The sequence below is a fragment of the Engraulis encrasicolus genome, chromosome 18 (genome assembly GCF_034702125.1).
Source record: "Engraulis encrasicolus isolate BLACKSEA-1 chromosome 18, IST_EnEncr_1.0, whole genome shotgun sequence".
Classification (NCBI taxonomy): Eukaryota; Metazoa; Chordata; class Actinopteri; order Clupeiformes; family Engraulidae; genus Engraulis; species Engraulis encrasicolus.
In genome coordinates this window covers 42,446,791-42,457,603 of record NC_085874.1, presented here as the reverse complement: position 1 = coordinate 42,457,603, position 10,813 = coordinate 42,446,791, and positions in this window count along the sequence as shown.

The window sequence follows — 10,813 nt, the reverse complement described above, 5'->3', positions numbered from 1 at the left end:
TAGAGCTCATTGGGCAATTCTGGACCTCATCTCATCCCGGGAATGAATTTGTAGAACCGCAACTGGCTATTATTAATGCCAAAGGTCTCAGTTTGATTAGTACACCTGACTAGACACTACATTAGTAAAGGTACACTTTGATTAGTCAAAAGTTAGTGAGACATTTTGGTCCATTTTATGCATCGTATATCCATTCAAGAGTTACTTTTTCCAATATCAAATTGCTTATTTGTTGCATGCATTAATTTCAGGGAACGATAACTCTATACATTGATTTTATAACGGAACTGAAATTAAAAAGAAACAAGCTAAACTGTCAGAAAGAACTTTTGTGGGAGGAAAGTGTGGTGACCCCAAACTTTTGACCGGTAGTGTATGTGAAATGTGAAAAGTTACAGCTGTTTTACAATTACATTGTAGCAGGGCGAATTGTTATTGCAATGCACCTGACTTTCTTGCCGTGTCCCTCCCGGGCCGTGAAGGGGAGCGAATGGGATAGAGCAGAATCACTGCTAATCAAAAATATTTCACGTCACCTCTATTAGCTTATTGACTCTTGTTCTATCTGCCAGTTCTGTTAGGCAGAGATTCAGACTGCCTAGCACATTATTCTCATTTCTCACGTAGCTTCCCATCGCTGGGAGAACATCTTTCATCGGAGACAAAGACGTGCAGCACAAAATGGATAGGGTTGAATTTAGATTGTAAATCATAGTTCTCAATTTAAAATAAATTCCCGGAGACTTCAAATTGATAATGAGGGTGGCTCGGTGGTCGGTTAAGATTTTTTACAATTCTCGTCATCCCCAGTGTTTTTAAATTAGAAACCGTAAATGGCACCATCAGGAACCGGCATCGAAACGAAGGTTCTGGAACCGGAACCGGAACCGAAACCGGAAAACGGAAAATTCTGATTGGTAATCAGTCCTACACCCGGGAGCAAATAGCAACAATGGCTATTCACCCGTGCGAATAGCAGCAATGGCTATCAGGGCCATAACCAGACATCTTCAAATACTGAGGTCAAATACTGCTTCCTGTACTGCATACTGTCCATTTAGAATGCTTCAAACACTTGGTAACACTTTAGAATGACGTCCTATTCACAGCTTTATAAACACTTAATAAATAATGAACTAATTATCAACAAAATGTTTACAAATCGTGAGCTTAGAATTATAAGGTTCTATCTCCGTTTAGGGTAGTTCTGAGATATTGAGCATCAAAGTTTTTACATCCCAGCTGTTTTGTGAGGGAGAACGTTTTTATTTTATTAATAACAATGTAAAATAATACTTTTTCCACAAAAATAACACCACACAGGCATTAATAAGCATGTAATGGGTCAGATTATGTAAAAAACTCAATTTGACCAAAAATGGAGATAGAACCTTATAATTCTCAGCTCACGAAATGTTTATAATAGTGCTGTCAAAATTATCGCGTTATTATCGCGTTAACTCAACTCCTTTTTAACAGCGATATTTTTTTTTATCGCGAGATTAACGCTAGATGTGACCCTGTGAAGTTTTTAGATGCGTCCCAGCATCTCTATAAGAGGGTCTGTCCGTCCGTCCGCTGTCCGTCCGTCTGAAACCCATTCCTTCAATTGTTCCCTCCTGTGTCCACAAGGCGGAGGCAGAGAGGCATTTTGGCCTGGAGCGAATGCGTGTCAAAACATATACGATGTACCAAACCGGCAAGGCTAAGCTGATTGCATTGTGAGACAACTGAGGGGGGCATTCAATTTTCGGCATTGTTTGGCGTTTGGACAGTGGTAGGCAACTTCGTTCCTTCTCCACAGCACACCAACACCACTGTGAGTGTCACTTAATGTTCACGGTCTTGTGATAGGCCTACACTTCGGCTGATAGTGTCGCGTTGTGCTCAGCTATTTTGGTTCATCAGAATGGAAATGAACGATTTAGAAGTCGGCAGGCAGTATTTCACACAGATATTTGTGCTCGGATAGAGGGGCGTTTGCATTGCATAACGCTCCACGACATGGAACCATAATAAGTTGACAGGCGACCAGCAGCGCTACAGCTCTTCCTCTAAACGTGAGTTTGCAAACATTCTGCCACTACGTTTCAGTGAGTAGTCAGTGTTCTCGAACTACAAGTAGACAGATGGGCCATTTGCATTTCACATACGCTGTGTTACTAATGTTCTCGGACATATTGCAAGGGAGATTCGTTTTCTGCTGGCGGGCGCGTGGACCCCACAGGTGCTTTCCCTTGCACCCAGAGAGAGCACGGGACAGGACGCGTCTTTTGATTCGTAATTGGTTTGCAGTCGTATGAATTTGGTAAACGCTGCCACTGAAGCTCACTGCTTTGTGCCTTGACGGTGAAAAGCTGGCATTGAAAATTAAGCGCATAATTCACCAAAAGGGTGAACCCATAAGCGCATGATTCACCCAAACGGTTTTATTTATTTATTAGGCTATTTGGCAATGTTTAGTTTCTTTCCCACATGCACATGATGTTGAAATGACGTGATAGCCTACTAAAGGTTGATAAATAACCTACTAATAATATCTGGTAATTTGTAACCCAGGTAGCAAGAACCGTTAAGAACAGTCGGCCCGATCTTGGCAGAATGTCGGCACTGTCGGCTGAGAGTCGGCTCGGCTGGAACACTGGTTACCGTGACTCAGCCAACACTTCATAGAACACTGAAAATAACTGTCACTTCATGCAGTAGGCCTAGGCTAACTCAGCCAACACTCTGCCGACACTGAAAATAACTGTCAGTCTCATGCAGTAACTGAGCCAACACTGAGCCGACACTGTCGGCATACGGTAATAGGACCATTATTGGGCCGCGGACAAAGCCAGAATCGGACCGACTGTTAGGCCTATTACTCGAGAAAAAAGGATCGGGCCAACCATGGGCCAGATAAACTTTGCTACCTGGGAATGTAGCCACTTGATCTAGGCCTATGTGAAATTTGAAATTAGATGCTTCTTTTCCAAATCCAAGCATGATGGGCTTATTATAGCCTAAACTGCAAAATATAAAGCCTTGTCTCGTCATTTCGCTGCCTGCCACATTATTTGGAGTTTCCATGGGCAATAGGCTATGACCAATAAACAAAAAGGGGAGGGGGGGCGTTGACAGGTTAGGAGGAGGCCAGCGGGGCGTTTTGAAGGGAAAAAAAGGTTACAGAAGACGCTATCAGAGCCTCGTGCCCCCTTCTCCTCCCCCTCCCCCTTCCCCTTCTCTCTGCCTCCTGGGCTTGCTCCTCCTTCGCTTCGGCAGCTCAGCTCAGCTCAGCTTTCAGTCATAGATAGCAGTGAATGAGTTAGACAAGACAGACGGTATCAGCCTGTAAACAAATGATTTAAAAAGCTCCCTATGCCTCGTTTTTGAAAGTTCGGATTGGCTGAGCAATAGCTGTAGCTAGCTGCTAACAAGGACTGTTGATGGCTCTGCTGGTAGCTAACTAGTGCTAGTCTTAAAACGAACTATTTTATAAACATTGCATACTTTTAAACAGCCCCAAATAGTTCGTTTTGAATCCTACATCCATTTCAAGACTACAAACAAAGTTTTGAGCAACTTGAAGAGTTATTATTGGCTGTTGCATATGATCAACTGAGCATCAAATTTGCCGTTTTCTTGTTGACAGAAAGAGGTGTAGTTTCCTCCCCTTCGTCCACTACACTTGTAACTTATCTGAGCTGTCATAAGTAGCAGGCTAACGTTCTAGCTTTGTTTGAAAGTGTTATCCCCAGGCTTATTGGTTTTCTCACTAAGAAATAAATCTTTATGAATGTAGTAGTCTGCATACGCTATCAGATGATCTTATAATGTCACTTCGCCTAAAAAATGCCAAGGAGGCACAATCCCATACTGCTCCAGGAATATGTAGCCTAGCCCTGCTTTATGAGGCCCATTTTCTCCCCTCCTGTCACTGGAAACTAAATATCCTCTGTGTAGCCTATGTGCGTGTGTCTTTGTGCATAGGCCTATTTATGTTTTTGTTATCATTTTTCTCCCCCTTATTTTTTAAATAGGCCTATCATATGCCATTAGGGCAGATGTCAGTGTGTGCAAATATTTGCACAAACCTATAGCCATTTTTGTAGGCCTACTACATTGATAGAAGTATTGCAATGATTTTAAATGAGACAGAATTATGCGATTAGAATGTGATCAATCGCCAGTTAACTATGGCATTTATGCGATTAATCGTGATTAAATATTTTAATCGATTGACAGCGGTAGTTTATAAATGGCCAAAAAAAAAGCTATGGTAACACACCAGACACAGCTTAGTCGGAGCAGTCCTGGAAGCTTCTCCTCCAAAGACCAGAAGGCATGAAACCACATAAAACTCACATAGTAGAAGTTGATTCCCACTCCACTGTGCAGTCATAGTTTGGTTATTACTCATTTACAAACATTTGTAAATGCTTTGTGAAATGTTACTTGTTATAAAATGTTAATAAATTGTTTATAAAGCTCTGAATAGGATTGTACTGCAAATAGTTAGGATAGTTATTGTGAAGTGTTACTGATAATACTGTTGTGTTTGTATTTTGTAGGCTACTACTAGTTTTGCACGGTCTTGTGATGTGTATTGCAGTGTTCAGTTCAGTTATTATTACAGTTGCATGTTTATACTGATAAGCATATGTTTATGGTGTTGTTGTGTTAAAGATATCTAGGCTACAATTACAATGGGTACACTGACATCTTTGACCTAGCCGTGTGTGTGTGTGTGTGTGTGTGTGTGTGTGTGTGTGTGTGTGTGTGTGTGTGTGTGTGTGTGTGTGTGTGTGTTTGTGTGTTTGACACTATCTCCGTATCTCTCACCTTAGAAAACAATGGAAATACACAGGAAATCAGGATGAAGGGAACATCCTTTTCCGTGACAGAGGTAACCTGAGCACTATACCCCTTGAGGTGCCATTTGGGATGCCCCCTTGCATGGGTGAGGCATCATAGGCAATTTTGTTGTGCGCAGTGAAAACTTTGTGCTCTGGGGTGTTGTGTCACAATGAGCCCATTTATATGGCCGCAGTAATCAGGTTATTGAAATAAACAGGTTATTGGAGTAAACGGTTTATTGCTGTTTACATGCAGTTGATGATTGACTGTGTTCCACTAAAGTGTGTGACACGAAGCTAGAGTTTAAGGCTTGTGATTGGCTACTTATCCTTCTAGAATGTCAATAACCTGACAATAACCCGATTATGCTGGTTACATGACACGAGAAATCAGTTTATTAGCCAAAAACCTACCTGTGCTAATCAGATTTCTCATCAACCAATAACGGCAATAAACCGGTTATGAAAACTGTTTATTCAGTAAACCGGTAACTGCAAAAACCTGATCATAAACGGTTTATTGATGCGCATATAAACGGGCTCTTTGTCACATTAGGTGCATACGACTTTGTCGGCAATGGTTGATGTTGACGAACCACGTGAGCGAGAACTTGTTGTCACCAGGTGGGTGGTAAACACAGCGTATTTAAAGTCGGTCACGAATATGCACAAGACGATGAGCTCGCACCAGTTTGATCTACTAACACACCAAGTGGGGGGAGGCGTGGGGGGGGCAGGTGGAGAGGAGGAGCTGAAGTGGGGAGCAGTGCAAACTTGTGTGGGTGTGTGAGACAAGACACATATACACACGCGTCGTGAGTGAGTTGTTGGTCAACCCGGTTCATGGGCACGTGACCTCGCAGGCGGTCTGCAGACAAGCATCAACAGGGATAAGCAACTGCAGGGGTTGCAAGGTCCGACTGCAGTCGCATTCGTCCCACGATAGTTTGACACCATGTGACATGTCACCTGGTCGGCACAACATAAATGGAATTTGGTAAGTTGGACAGGAAATCAAACCATCATGCAACATTTTAAGCCAGAATGCATTGCTGTCTGCATCCGCATGTAGCCATTGCGGTATCTCATACGCACCTAATGACAGTGGGAGTTATCCAGGTGGGCTTTCACTTTGACTGTTGTAACATTTGACGGAACATGGATTGTGACGTATGCGCCAGCGAGAATGGCAGCAAGTTTTGTAGCTCCGAGTTGTATGTCTGTTCTTCCCGTCTTTCGTGTTGTTTTTTATTACTTATTTTTCAGTTCTTAGCTTAGCGTCTAGTTGTTGTTTTCCTGTATGATATTATTGATTAGTTTTTTATTTTATAACGTGGACAAGAAGTTATTTATTTCGCATAGATATGGATATGGAGAAGTCTGCGCGTTGCTATGGACGCTATGGACGCTGCAACATTGTTTACTCTCGGAGCCAGCTGATGGATCTGCGGAAGTTTGCTGATTCTGCCGCTGTTCATGTGGACATTCCAAAGGAAGTTTTCAGCTTTCGAGGATGCAGAGCAGGGATCGCAGTCAAGGCCAAGCGACGGGAGAAGAAATGGAGATATAAGCCCTCTGTTCCAGCAATTATTATGGGAAACGTGAATTCACTGACCAACAAAACTGACGAGCTGACCGCCCTGGTAAGAAACCAAAAACTGTTTAGAGAAGCGAGTCTAATTTGCTTCAAGGAAACATGGCTAACTAGTCTCACGCCTACTTCTAATGTGGATATACCGGGCTTCAGCGTAGTTAGACTGGACAGAGACAATGCACTTTCCGGGAAAAAGAAAGGAGGTGGACTGATCATGTACATCAATAACAAGTTTTGTCATCCCGGACATGTAACGGTGAAGGAAACAGTGTGTAGTAAAGATGTGGAGCTACTGGCCGTTAGTTTACGCCCTTACTACACTCCAAGAGAATTTTCACACTGTATAATAATCTGCGTCTATATCCCTCCGAGAGCGGTGCCGGACACTGCCTGTGACGTCATTCACGCAACTGTTGCGAGGCTACAAACGCAGCATACAGAGGCTTTCTTCGCCATCACGGGGGATTTTAACCATGTCACCCTTAACTCCACCCTCACCAACTTTCATCAGTTTGTTGATTGTGCAACTAGAAAAAATAAGACCATTGACCTCCTGTATGCAAACGTGAATGATGCATATAGTGCTACCCCCCTTCCTCCACTGGGTTTATCTGACCACAATTTGATCCATCTACAGCCTCTGTACATCCCAAAAGTACAAAGGCTCCCAGTTACCACACACACTTTTAGAGAATGATCACCAGAAACTGAGGAGGCACTAAGGGACTGCTTTGAAACCACTGACTGGAGTCTATTGCAGGGCAGTGATGACCTGGAGGAGGCCACAGCATGTACTACTGACTACATAAACTTCTGCATGGACATTGTTGTACCAACAAAGACTATTCGCTGCTACCCTAACAACAAACCCTGGGTAACCAGAGATGTCAAGCAACTCCTCAATAGGAAAAAGAAGCTTTTTAAAGAAAACAACTTGACAGAGCTGAGGAGTGTGCGCGAGAACTCAAAAGCAGAATTAAGGAGGCCAAGGTGGCATATGGGAAGAAGGTGGAAATGAAAATGAAGGACAATGCTAAAGAGGCATGGCAGGGGATAAAAAAGATCACTGGGTGTGGAAAGAAGAGAGGTATGGCAGAAGGCGACCTGTCAATGTGCAATGACTTAACCATTTTTACAACCGGTTTGGAAACTCTGAGACAGAGGGCAGCATTTCCCTTGTCACCTCTATCCCTACACCCCACCAACCCACACTTGACAACCACTCTTCAGCAGGCTCCCATCTCCCCCACTCACAACCCCCCACTCCCGTTACTACTTCACCCAGCTTCACTAACAGGGACACTTCATCCCCACACCCTCCTACTCTGCCTATGGTCACCACTCCCACCATCATCAACAATGCTGCAGTACCCCCACCAATGGACACAGCAGCTCACAAATCCCACTACCTCTATCCCCCTCCCCTGCTCCTCACTTCTGCGACTTGGAACAAACCCACCACCCACCCCTTTCCCACTCCCCCCTTACCCCCAACCCAGCACTCCCCACAGCCGACAATCACCACTGATCAAGTTAGAGAGACACTGAAAAGACTTAAGTCCAAGGCGGCCGGCCCTGATGGCATCTGTGCAAGACTGCTAAAGACATGTGCTGAGGAATTAGCTGAGCCTCTTCATCACCTTTTTAATAGGAGTCCTACAAGAAGGCAAAGTTCCTATCTTGTGGAAAACGTCCATGCCTGTGCCTGTTCCAAAGAAAACTCACCCCAAAGAAACTTAATGATTACAGACCGTTTGCCCTCACCTCTCACCTCACACCTAATGAAAACTTTTGAACGAGTGCTGCTGCGTAACTTTCTCAAACCCCAAGTACGCCACGCACTGGATCCTCAGCAGTTCGCCTACCAAGAGAACGTGGGAGTGGAGGATGCTATCCTGTACCTTCTTCACAGGGTACACGCTCACTTGGATAAGGGTGGCTGTGCTGTGAGAATCATGTTTTTTTGAACTTCTCCAGCGCATTCAACACCATACAACCACTGCTGCTGAGTAGAGAAATTGGTGCGGATTGGAGTGCAGCCTAGCCTGGTAACCTGGATCACTGATTACCTCACAGAGCGGCCCCAGTTTGTAAGGATGGGTGACATAACATCGGAGACAGTGATTAGCAGCACAGGAGCGCCACAAGGAACGGTTCTCTCCCCCGTGCTCTTCACCCTGTATACGACTGACTTCAGCTACAATTCTGGGACATGCCACATGCAGAAGTTCTCAGACGACACTGCAATTGTGGGGTGTATAAGAGACGGTCAGGAAGAGGAGTACAGGGGACTGGTGGATGACTTTGTAGGATGGTGCCAAAACAATCAGCTGCACCTGAACACCACCAAAACCAAGGAAATGGTGATCGATTTCAGGCGCTCCACCCCGCCCTTGGTGCCTGTTTCGATTGGGGGAGAGAATGTGGAGACTGTCTGTACTTACAAGTACTTAGGAGTGCATCTGGACAATAAGCTGGACTGGTCCACAAATTCTGATGCACTTTACAGGAAAGGCCAAAGCAGGCTCTATTTCCTCAGAAGGCTGAGGTCCTTCAATGTCTGCATCCAACTTCTGCTCATATTCTACCAGTCTGTCATGGCCAATGTGCTCTTCTATGCTGTGACTTGCTGGGGTGGAAGCATTAGGAGGAGAGATGCTGGACGCCTTGACAGACTGGTGAGGAAGGCGGGGTCAGTGGTGGGCATGGAGCTGCAGTCACTCACCTCAACAGCTGAGAGCAGAACACTGAGCAGACTGGACTCTATTATGGACAATCAGCATCACCCCCTTAACGCCACCTTCACTAACCAACTGAGTCTGTTCAGTCACAGACTCCGTGCTTTCACCTGCAGGACAGACAGGCTAAGGAGGTCCTTTGTCCCTTGGGCCATTCAACTGTTTAACAGTATACAGAAGGACACTAAGAAGGACATCATTATTGGGGATTGGACTGCCTGAGATGCCAGAGCTGGCCCAGATCTGGAGCCTCTTGGCGTGTGTGTGTGTGTGTGTGTGTGTGTGTGTGTGTGTGTGTGTGTGTGTGTGTGTGTGTGTGTGTGTGTGTGTGTGTTTGTTTTTATGTAGCTACTTGACACCTGAATTTCCCCCTGGGGATCAATAAAGTTTCTCTACTCTACTCTACTCTACTCTACTCTACTCTACTCTACATGTACTGTACACACACACACACACACACACACACACACGCACACACACACGCACACGCACACGCACACACACATACTGTACAGCAGTGTTTAGTGTCCAGCCACTAGGGGGAGACCAATCCAAGGGAATCTCCAGAGCTTGTCATCAGACGAATGTAGTTCCACCAAACATCTTCTATTAGAGTAAGACAACCCAAACTCTGCGCACCCACTGCAAAGGAGTGTGCTCAAATTTGGTCTCCTAAGGGGGCGTTGTCTACTCCTTCTTGTCTTTCTGTGGCATTTGGTGATGGCTTGCATGAGATGTCTGCTATACCGCCATCCAGTGCTAAGGGAACTCCATTCATTCTCAACCGCAAGACTTCAAAGGTCTCCTAACCGAAGGTGTCCTAAAGAGGGCGTTCACCTGACATCACATGGATCACATTGAAGTGTGCGAGCTTGAAGTATCTTACTCGAATACAAGATGTTTGGTTCCACTTTGCTCCACCTATGCATCTGCAATTACAGATTTTGACCTCTAGGTGGCAGCCTGTCATCAACAATCCTCCACGTGCCCACCCTGACCATCAGCGATGCATAGTGGTGCCTAACCCTTAATGCACGCCGTCCTACCTGAAGCATGCTGTAATAGTCATTGAAATGTCAATTACCATAGTAATACACTACTGTGGCATAACACAGGGCCTTAAGTAATGCACTACGACTCAGTTATTGACATTCTGGTAAAACAAATTCATAACACCACGTTTCAATGGGTTAAATACCAGAATAGTGTGTCTGTGACTGCTGTCCAGGCCAAACTACGAACAGCAATCAACAGGTTTGTGTATTTGAGTCATTTGCATCTACAATAACAAGGTCATCATTCTCAAGATTTGCTGTTGCATTTCATATAGTAAAAGTATAACTCTGATATACTACAAATGCTGTGGTAGTCTATTACAGCACTCTATATTACTCTATATAACACTCTATATTACTCTACTCTATTCTACTCTATTCTACTCTGCTGCCTGTCTGTCTGTTTGCTTGCCTGCCTGCCTGAAGTTACTCTATTCTACTAGGCCTACTCTACTGCCTTCCTGTCTGTCTGTCTGTCTTTATCAAACTCTGTCTGTGTACCTCTCTGCCTGAATGTTTCTGTGTGCCTGATTGTCTGTCTGATATAGATGTTTTGGTAACACTTTATTTTAGGGATACATCTATTAG